Source organism: Lissotriton vulgaris, chromosome 7, assembly GCF_964263255.1.
Source record: "Lissotriton vulgaris chromosome 7, aLisVul1.2, whole genome shotgun sequence".
Taxonomy (NCBI): Eukaryota; Metazoa; Chordata; class Amphibia; order Caudata; family Salamandridae; genus Lissotriton; species Lissotriton vulgaris.
The window spans coordinates 1,077,082,200-1,077,094,330 of NC_141695.1; positions in this window are offsets into that span (position 1 = coordinate 1,077,082,200).

The window sequence follows — 12,131 nt, forward strand, 5'->3', positions numbered from 1 at the left end:
AAAATATTGGAAAAAACTATCGATGTCAAAAATATCGATATTAAAAAGATTGTTTTTTATTTAAGTTAAAAGACTATGCAAAATAAAGTAAATAATATATATAATTAAAATAAATAGTTAAAAATGACAAGTAATATATATAATGTAAAAATAAATTATACATATAATATGTAATATATCCTTACTTATTAATATTTGTAAAAATATTTTTAATAACTTATAAATTGTTAAAACGTATCTTATAAATGATAAATACTTCTATACACATAAAACAATATAAATAAAAATTAATATTTGTAAAATTAATTATATACTACATTAACTAAAATAATACAAAAAATATTAGTTAGAGAAGGGAATACATTTACTATTCCAACTCCAAACAGTGGAACAGTAGGGAAAGTGTTGGATAGCTTAGAGGTAAAAATGACTATTCCCACTCCAGTTAGTATAAGAGTAGAGAAAGTGTTGGATAGCATAGGGGTTAAAATTACTATTCCCACTCCAGGGAGTGCAACAGTAGGGAAAGTATTGGATAGCGTGGGGGTAAAAATTACTATTTGCGCTCCAGTGAGTGCAACAGTAGGGAAAGTGTTAGATAGAGTTGGGGTTAAACTTACTATTCCCACTCCAGTGAGTGCAACAGTAGGGAAAGTGTTGGATAGCGTAGGGGTTAAAATTACTATTCCCACTCCAGGGAGTTTAACAGTAGGGAAAGTGTTGGATGGTGTAGGGGTAAAAATTGCTATTCCTACTCCAGTGAGTGCAACAGTAGGGAAAGTATTGGATAGTGTAGGGGTAAAAATTATTATTCCCACTCCAGTGAGTGTAACAGTGGTGAAAGTGTTGGATAGTGTAGAGGTTAAAATTACTATACCCACTCCAGTGAGTGCAACAGTAGGAAAAGTGTTGGACAGCATAGGGGTTAACAGTAGACAAAGTATTGGATAGCCTGGCGGTAAAATTTTACTATTCGCACTCCAGTGAGTGCAACAGTAGGGAAAGTGTTGGATAGAGTAGGGGTTAAACTTACTATTCCCACTCCAGTGAGTGCAACAGTAGGGAAAGTGTTGAATTACGTAGGGGTTAAAATTACTATTCCCACTCCAGGGAGTGCAACAGTAAGGAAAGTGTTGGATAGAGTAGGGGTAAAAATTACTATTCCCACTGAAGTTAATGCAACAGTAGGGAAATCGATGGATGGTGTAGGGGTAAAAATTACTATTCCCATTCCAGTGAGTGAAACAGTAGGGACAGTGTTGGATAGTGTAGGGGTAAAAATTACTATTCCCACTCCAGTGAGTGCAACAGTGGGGAAAGTGTTGGATAGCTTAGAGGCAAAAATTATTATTCCCACTTCAGTGATTTCAACAGTAGGGAAAGTGTTTGATAGCTTAGGAATTAAAATTACTATTCCAACTCCAGTGAGTGTAACAGTGTGAAAAATTTAGGATAGCATAGCAGTTAAAATAACATACTTATTAATTAAATATTTGTTATAAAATAAATAACATATTAATAATTAACAAACAAATGTATAATAAAGACAAATAAAATGTAATTAATATTTACTTAAATAACATTAAATCCCTTCCCACCCTATTCCCCCATAAACACACAACCTGCTACACATAAAAAATAACACAATTAAATTAATTAACAATTAATACATTAATAAAAATTAATTACAATTAATAACAAATGTACAATTAATTAATTAACAATAACAATAAAAAATAAAATACCAAATTAATTATCATTAATATAATTATAAATTAAGCAATTAATAAAAAATAATCATTAATTAACAATGAATTAATAATCAATAACAATACATTAAAACATATTAATTAATTAATTATAATTAAATTACTTCCCACCCTTATTCCCCTATAAACCCGCAACCCACAAAACATAAAAAGTAACATAATTAATGCAATTGTCAATTAATCAATTAATAAAAATGATTTACCAATTAATAGTTAACAATTAATTAATTAATTAACAATAACAATACATTTAAAAAATAGATTAAGTATATTAATTGCAAATAAAGAACAATAAATAAAAACTTATTAACTCATTAATTATAATTAAATGACTTCCCACCCAATTCCCCTATAAACCCACAACCCGCTCTGATACTAAAACACAATGGGGTCGATTCTGATTCGAGAAACCAATCCGTACGATGATTCGAATTCGTAGCCATTTCCGTACGAATCGTGCAAATCCGTCCGAATCGCGTAGTATAATCCGTAGGAAAAAAATACGTCTGAATCGTTGTGAACCACACGAAAAGCAAGGGAAAATCCGTACGATACGGACCGTGAAAGTGAACCGTATGAATCGTAAACATGGCGTACGACCGCACAACGTACCCCTGCAATCATGGGGTGTATTCGCGCACCCGGGGGGGGGGGTCCGTTTCACACGCGGTTTGAGTCAAAATCTGCTTTTACAGTTGTTTTAAACTCCCGTAGCAAATGAGTCGTACAGAGTGCTGTCGTAGCGAATCGTACTTGCTGGGTCAGAAAAAGCAGCTTCCTTCCATACGGACGTCGGGTACTGCGTGTTCCGAATGCGATTTGTACGTATTCATAAGTCGTATGGTCTTTCGTATGATTCGTACGGAGATATGCTTTGGGTTCGGATCGTACTTAATCATACGTACGGGGACGTTGCAGGTGTACGATTCGTACGGGAAAAACGCTCCGCACGGCTATTCGTAGGGGATTTTTCCTGAATCGGAATCGACCCCAATATGTGCATAAAAAATAAAATTACTAATTTCCAAACATTTAATCCATATATTTGAAAATAATAAAAAAATACATTACAAACAATGTTAAACATACATATAAAAAACATACTAAAATACATAACACTAATATAAATATCGATATTATAAACAATTATATTTTTGCTAACGATATTACTTACTTCAATATTACTTACTTTGAAACAAAAAAAGCGATATTACTTACCTTAAGGTCAATATTCTGGTCACCGATATTCTTGACATCGATATTCTGTCCCTACGATATTAAAAAATCGATATTAGTGTAGGTCAATATAAAAAAAATCGATATTATGACAGTGCACCTTTGAAAACAATGTGGTCAGACTGGACATCAGTTAAGTAGGAAATCAGCCACGTATCAACTGCATAACCAAACAAAAAGCAAAATCAAAAGTGTCTGATAAAGTTGACCAATTGTTTCACACATTTATTAAACAAAAGCGGGGAGTGAATAAAGCCCAGGGGTACCCCAGTAGTTTCCATTTGTGTTACCAAGAAAAAAAACACCAATCTAGGGACTTGCGGTCATGCCATAAATTAAAAGGCTGTTTATCAAAATGCTGTAGTCGATCGTATTGAAGACTTCTAGGAAGAATTGACATTAAAGTGGAATCCCGAGGGAAATGCTAGATTACGACTTTGGCAGTGTTGGTGTGGGGCATCACACCACTGCCCCGCTCCCACTCCACCAAAGACGACCTCCTGCTGGATTACAAATTGTAATCTGGGTTTGCGGTTGTTAGAAATGGGGGTCTCTAGTTGGTAGAGATTTGCACATTGGTCCACGTAGGGGCCCTTCATCCTAGTCAGGGGGATACAATTCTAAAATAACCCCTGCTCACTATCTTGGTAGCTTGGCATGAGCAGATAGGCTTATCTCAGAGGCAGTGTGTAAAGTATTTGTGCATGCAAACATTAACACAGTGAAAACACTACAAATGAACACCACACCAGTTTAAAAAAATAATCAAACTCTATCTAAACCAACAAGACCAAAAATGACAACAAATCCAACATACAATACTCTTAAAAACAGTTTCTATGCAAAGTAACTTTTAAATTGTAGGAAAAACATAAAAATACAGTCCCTCCGACTCTGTAGCTCTGTCCAGGGCTACTGCGATACTGAGTACGACAGAGTCGAACAATATCAGCCATAAGCGTCGATACAGGTTAGTTAAAGCACCAACAGACTCGGAGACATGACCTTTCTTGTTGCGGCCGACACGCCAATGCGAGTCAGTCGGAGCAACCGTCACCGTTGCGAGGTGAGATGGAAGAGTTGCAGCGAGGGGTGTTTTCACAGCTCAGTGCAGGCAGCGGCTCGTTGAGGAGTCGGTGAGACCAAGGATTGCATTGCAGGGTGAGGTGTGCTTAATGCAGTGCTGGCAGATCACAATTCGGGGTCAGAGCCAGTCGATGTTCGAAGTCGGGCAGTGACAGAATTGATGACCCAGTGCAGTGTGTAGCGGAGCGGTGCAAAGTGCAATGCCCACAGGACGCAGTGAAAGCAGCAGCTTGTTGACGGAGCCAGTGAGACCAGGGTTGGGTTGCGGAACAAGGCAGTACTCTCTACGATGACTTTAGGACACGGATTCCTGCGATGGACTCGGTGACAGAGTCAGTTACCCTTTTCTTCAGTGGCAACTGAAACCAGCAGTTCCAGAGACGGAGCCCAGATGCTTGGTGAGGTCGTTTCTATTCCTGAGACCTCTTGAACAGGGGCAGGCTCCACTTCAAGCCCTTGGAGATACTTTCTCAAGCAGGATGCACACACAGTTCCTTTCCTTGGCAGAAACAGCCACTGCAGGCCTACCCCAACAGCACACAGCACAGGGACAGTACTCCTCCTTCAGCTTTCCCTGTCCTTCTTCCTGGCAGGTTTGTTAGTTCAGCAGTGATCTCAAAGTTTGAGGTCTGGGCCCCTCTTTTTATACAGTAAATCTCTCCTGGCCCATGGCTCTGAGTCCAGTCCAAACCAGTTCTGGGGAGCACTTTACATGTGCAGAACAACCTCCATTGTCAGTGTGAGCCCTGGCTCCCAAGACATCACAGATGGGCGGAGCCATCATTGTAGAAGGTAGACACAGCCCTGCTCAGGTGCCGGTGCTACTCCTCCCACCACTCCAAATGCAATTCAAGGCTATTCAGCCTAGCGGTGACTCATCCAGACTCTCTGAAGCCACTGCACATCCCCAGCTCCCATCAGTCCAAAGCCAGACAGTCAATACACATCCTAGCAGAGGCACACTGAATGGCTAAGCAAGAAAATACCTACTTTCTAAAAGTATTATTTTCAAACACCGAATGTAAAAATCACCCTCACTAAAAGTTGGATTTTAACATTCTGAGTTTAGGCATACTAAGCTTTATTTTCCTATCAGGTTCCCAGGGTTAGATATGCTTATAAGATGTCATAAGCAAACTCCCCATTCTATCCAATGGGAACAGATAGCCTTACAATTGTGAAAACATAAATTGGCAGTATTTCACTATCAGGACATGCCACACACATCAGGGCATGTCCCACCTTTCACATACACTGCACCCTTCCCATATGGGTACCTTGGGCCTATCTTAGGGGTGATTAACATGTAAGAAAATGGAAGGTTAGGGCCTGGCAAGTTGGGGCACTAGACTGACCACAGGCTAGGCAATGGCAGGCCTGAGTTACATTTACTGGCTGCTCATGTGGGTGGCACAATCAGTGCTACAAGCCCACTAGCAGGATTTGATATACAGACCCTGAGCACACACAGTGCACTGTACTAGGGACTAACTATTAAATCAAATATGCCAATCATGGAACAACTAATCCATAAACACAATTTACAGGAAGAGCATATGCACTTTAGCACTGATCAGCAGTAATAAAGTGCCCAGAGTCATAAAACCACCAGCAACAGGTCAGGAAAATATAGGAGGAAGGCAAAAGGTCCTGGGATGACCCTACAAAAAGGGCCAAGTCCATAACAACCCCCTTCCAACCTGAAGCCAGGATAGACTAATCAATACCTTGATGGGATATCCTGCTTGGGGTGATAGAACATGGACCTTGGTCCACAATTGCAGAGGCATATTCCAGTTCTACATCCATCTGAACCCATTTAGATCCCTTTGTCCATACTCTCAGGGCCCGCTAGGCTAACCCATGGAGAACCCTCCTCCTCACCTGTGGACACCATGTGTTTAGCACCTAACCTTAGCTTGCTCACAGGTGTGTCCCAACAGACAGTACCCACATGTCCAACAGAGTAGTGTGACCCATTCCACTCTGAGTTGTGACTCCTGTCCCCCTCCCAGGAGCAACTCTGTTCCCAGGACCACAAGCCACAGTGGCCACGGACATCTGTCAGTAATGAGATCCATTTCCAAGGTCTTTCTTCGTTCTTTAACCTCTGTGGCATCAGAGAGTGAGGGGCAGTAGCCCCAGGTGCCGGGCACCATTTGTACACTCTCCCTCCTGCCAGGTCAGGGATGACATCCCGACACTGACCCTCCAGCCCAGGGTCTGTACCCTGAGACTGGACAGGGGCCTAGGGTGGGCTCTCCCACACAAGGCCCTCCTCCTTGGGGCTCCACACCCTCCCACCTGGAGTGGTATCCTCTTCCAGATTTGTCAGGGCACCAGAGGCAGGTGTCCTGCACAATTCACCCACCAGTTCAGCGGTTCTATCCTGCAACTAAGATCCCAGCCTAGAATCTGTACCCTTAGACTCGGCAGGGGTTAGGGATGAGGCAGCCCTCTCCCCAGCCCCCCTACGGTGTCCCTGCAACCTCCCACCTGGAGCTGTGCCCCCAAAAGACAAACCGGTAGGGGCACTCTAAGCAGTTGCCCCTTCCTCCAGGTCAGGGGGGGACACTCTGAACCTAGCCCCCAAACCCAGGGTCTGTACCCTTAGGCTAGACCCGTCCCTGGCAACCTAGGACTTCTAGGGGAGTAAGCTAACCCCCCAAGAGAAACACAGTCCTCTAACATTGTGTAAGAGTCTCCCTGGCGCAGGTCTTCAGCCTCCTGTCCACCTGACAGAGCATGAAGACCCCCAAGCCAGAAGTGACCTCACCAGGGTCAGTCCTGGGGTGCTCTGATGTCAGAGCTGGCAACCCCTGACCCACTGGTGCTTTGACTGGGGACTGCATCCCCCTCTCACCCCTCTCTCTGGACTCATGCCCTCTCCCTAATGGAGAGGTGCGGCTAGACACCAGAGCTGGTGGAATGTGGTTACAGTAGTCACTCCGTCTCAAATGACACCTAGGGATCCCCCTCAGGAGATAACCTCCTGGTATAGACCAGGCTCCCCTCTTAGTATTCCCTCATGGAACCAACCAGGCTTTTAGACTGGGTTACTGGCACCTCAAGACACAGCCCACCCCCACTCCTTCTCCTCTGAGACAGAACATGGGACCTTGCACCCCTCCCATTATGCTGGGACCTATCTGGGCCACCACACCCGTCCCCTACCTCACTTGGTTGGTAAACATTTTAGTCACTTCCTTCAGGATCACCCCCAGATGCTTCTTCAGACCCTCTGGAATCCATAAAAAAGGTATGCCTCCAGTGTGAGCTCCCTGGGATCAGACTACTCACACTCCACCGGGTGTTGGCATAGCTCTGGAAAACTGAGACTTAAAATATGCTCTCCACCATTTGAATCACACAACCCCACACAGATGTTAACCAAGCTATCCTTTGCCTCACCATCTAGCGCCTCGCACAAAGTACACCACATCACTCTCCTGAGACTGGCAAGACAGTGTCTGACTGTCTCTTTTCACTCAACCCATACTCTTATGGGTGGTCTCCACACTCACATGTCAGGACTTCAACCATGGGGGAACGCCTCTCCCTGCACCTCTCATCTAGAGTCAGTAGAGTGTCCCTATCACCATTAGAATTATGATCCCCTGTGCCAGTTCCCCAATCCACTTCAGGTACACTGCACACCACTGGAGCAACCTCATAAACCTGAATCCCCTGGTGTATGTCAACCCCCTCCTTCAAGTCAGGTGCCACATCTCTGGGTGTGTGTACTGTTTCCTCAGCACTAAATAACCCCTTGTTTTTGCCATCATCTGAGGTGGAGTCCATCTCCAACCCAGCCAAGCTCACTTCCTGAGCTACACACATTTTTTCTTCTTGTGTTAAGGCCCTCTTGGCCCCAGCCCTTTCGAGCTCTTCATCAAGCTCTCTCAGCTTCTGCTCACAAGCTAGAAGTCAGTCATCTTTTTCTGTTCCTCCCTCACTTTCAGGGAAGCCCTCCTCCTCAGACTCAACTGGTAGTGTTGGCCCTCAAGGGGCAGCTCATACTGAAATTGGGCTGCCTCTAGACCCTCTCTGGACCTTCTCTTCACAGGCAGCTCCCTTTCCTTGCAGAACACACATAGCTCCCTCATTGTGTAGATGAACATGTACCAGAAGTCAAGTTCCATTTTCTCAAGACTTCACAAGTGCAAGAACAAACCAGAGTCTCAGTATCAAAAATACTTCGAGGAGGACACCAGAAAACAGAACAAAATAGCATGTGGTCCCTTAATGGTCTGCACTCTACTAATTGTGTACACCAATCAATGCATGTAAGACACAAACGCAAGTCCAGATCCCACTGCTGTCACCAGTGTTAGAAATGGGGGTCTCTGGATGTAATGACTGCTTTGCTTACATGGTAATTGTTATTTTTTGACCTGTCATGTTCAATAAAACAATATTTTTTAAAGAAATGGGGGTCTCTAATTGGCAGAGGTTTGCACCAAACTCCAAGTAGGGACCCTTCTTCCTAGTCAGGGTAAGGGGGATACACCTCTAAAATAACCCCTGTTCACCCCTTTGGTATCTTGGCACGAGCAGATAGCCTTATCTCAGAGGCAGTGTGTAAAGCATTTGTGCATGCATGCATACAGTAACACAGTGAAAGCACTACAAATGGACACCACATCAGTTTTGAAAACTAAGCAAACTTTATCTAAGCCAAAAAGACCAAATACGACATAAAATACAACATACAATACTCTCAAAAATGGTTACTGTGCAAAATAACCTTTCCATTGCAGGAAAAACGTGAAAATATAGGGGCATATTATCAAGGACCGGTGTTAAAATTATCTCAGTTTTATCGTCAGGAAACTGCCGATAAAACTGCGATAATTTTAACACCGGTCCTTGATAATATGCCCCATAGTTCCTCCAACTCGGATACTGAGTATGACAGAGTCTAACAATTTTAGTCAACCGGGTCAATACAGGTTGGCTAAAACGTTGACAGACTCGGAGACAGTACCTTTCTTGTTGCAGCCAACGCGGCGATGCGAGTCAGTCGGTGCAACCGTCACGGTTGCGAGGTGAGATGGAGGCATTGCAGCGTACGGTATCCTCACGGCTCGTGCAGGCAGGGGCTCGTTGACGGAGTTGGTGAGACCAAGGCTTGCGTTGCAGGGTGAGGCGTGCTTGATGCAGTGCTGGCAGATCACGATGCTGTAAAGGAGCAGGTTGATGTTCGAGTCGGCCAAAAAGCCGGGACTCAATGCAAATGAAGCAAGCAGTATAGCATGACCAAGGGAGCAAGGAAGAAGGGCAATTTTCTGCGATAAAAAAAAGTGATGGACTATCAGCGAACTCCAAAATCTCAGACTCTGTTGGGCCATTTGGCTGTCGCAGGAATCACGTAGTACTTCTTACCTTACAAAGCTTGAGGGCCACTATAGAGTTAACAAAACAGGTGTAAGCCTAATGGAAATGCCCCAACCAGAGTATGAATGTATCACTTGGAAATTAAGGGCCTCCACTTTCATCCTGGAAATGAAGGCCTTGCTCTTTTAGCTGTACTAGTGGCAAAAGATCTATGTGCAAGATCCCCAAAAGCAAGACATGTTTCTCATGGCTATGTTGTGAAGCTACCTCTTCTCTGATTTGTAGGTTTGCCTACTCAGCGTGTCCAACTGTATCTTCAGGATTGTTGGTAACAGAGGAATAGCTTCATGCACCATTTACGTTAAGGATATCCGGCCAAGATACACATGCAAGTAAAATTACACTACGGCAGATCAGACATTGGAAATGCTTAAAATATGCATTTCCTATGTATACTAGAAGGAATAGGGAATAGTCAGTATATCCGTAAAATTGGCAATGCTCTAATGTACAAAAAAGAAATAAGGAGAGGATGTGGCTTAAGGGCTAGAGAGGCCACCCTCGAAGCTGGGGAACCGAGTTCGACTCTCGGCAGGGACACTCTACATCCTTTGGTTCTGGGCAAATCACTTAATCTCCCTGTGCCTAACAAAATGAATGTGTCCTGTAACGTAACTGGTGCTCATGTTTCGGGTCCAGTTTGCACTATATAAAACTGAACAAAAAAAATATTCATATATTGAATAACATAAACGTTGATATACAACTTACACCATCATCCTGTCTGTCTTCAACTATACAAAACAAGTTCTGACAGATTTCACAATTATGTTGCTTTGTTGTTTATGAGTACTTGAGAATACCCCAATATTCCATCTTTAACCAAGAAACTCTTTAAAACATTTAAAGATAAGAGGGGGCTTAGGAGTCTGCACACTGACTCCAAATGGTTATGCATTACCAGGCCTCATGTGTTCGGGATAAACAGGTCCGTAGAGCTCAGTGCCAGCGAGAAATGCTTCCATTTCTAACGATAATGGCATTACTCCTAGTCCTACTCCCTCGCCTTCCTTCCATACAATTGAGGCTCCGCCTCCCACCCAGACCCACCCCCAGCATAAAAACTCTGCCCGCCCCCTCCTCCACCTGTACGTAAACAAGCCGAGCTAGCACTCAGTTGAACCGCACCGGGAGGGAGGGAGGGTCCTCGAAGGAAGGCGAGGGAGTAGGACTAGGAGTAATGCCATTATCGTTAGAAATGGAAGCATTACCTCCCGTCCCTCCCTCGCCTTCCTTCCATACAATTGAGGACATAGCAAGCAGAAGAAAACAGAGACGGACAACTGAGTGATAAAGAACACCAACATTTAATACAGTGCCCAAAAACACAGCAGATCAACATCCCTGGCCCTGCATAGAGGACAAGACCCTGTGGCCCAGAACAATATCCAAACGTTCCAGACTCGCAATTCGATAGTGTCGGACAAAAGTAGATGGAGAAGACCAAGTCGCCACCCTACAAATCTCCACCACAGAAGCCCCATGCAACTCAGCCACCGTAGCAGCCATACTGCGAGTGGAACGCCCCTGAACCCCCACAGGAGGAACCACACCCTTAAGATGGTAAGCCAGCAAGACCATGGACCTAATCCAACGACTCAAAGAGGCCGTGGAAGGCTTAACCCCTTTCCGAGCCGGACCAAAGTTAACAAACAAAGAGTCTCCCACCCGGAAGGACTCAACAACATGGAGGTACCACAGCAAGGCCCGTCGGACATCCAAACAATGCAAGCGAGAATCCTCAGCCGAGGAAGGAGCAGGACAGAACTCAGGCAAAATCACCTCCTGACTGAGGTGAAAAGCTGAATTGACCTTAGGGACAAAGGACGGAACGGGAACCAGAACCACCCGATCCGAAAAGACTTTACAAAAAGGAAACTTGCAAGACAAGGCCCCCAACTCCCCCAAGCGCCTCGCAGAGGTGATAGCGACCAAAAAGCAAGTTTTAAAAGTCAAGAGACGCAACTCGAGACCCTCAAGGGGCTCAAAGGGAGGACCAGACAGGACATCCAACACCAGATGCAAATCCCACGAAGGGAAGGACCGAACAGGGCGGGGAAACAAGGTTGACAGACCCCGAAAAAAACGAGGCATCAGAGCCCCCTCATCCTGCAAATTACGCCAGGAGCCCCTAAAGGCCTGAATAGCTGCCCACTGCACCCGCAGGGAAGCCACCGACAGCCCCAGAAGAGCCCCATCCTGAAGGAACTGCATCACCAAAAAGAGGTCAGCAAGCGTAGGGTCAACACCCTTACCAGCACACCAGACCGAAAAGACCCGCCAATGCCTGGCATAGGACAGCAGAGTGGAGGACCTACGCGACGCCTGCAAAGTAACCGCCAACTGGGCAGGAACCCCCAACCCAGCTAAGCCCTGCCGCTCAACAGCCAGGCCGTCAGGTGCAACCTCCGGAGAGAATCCAGGGGAAGGGCCGGAAACTCCAACGGGGACGGAACCACCGGAAGGACCCACTCCCGGTCGCAACACAACTCGGTCAGGAGAGGAAACCAATTCGCCTGAGGCCAATAGGGAGCCACCAACAACACCCGAGCACAATCCCTCCGGACCCGCACCAGAAAGGACCGAAGCAGCGGAAAGGGAGGGAAGGCATACAGCAGACCCCGAGGCCAAGGACAGGTCAAG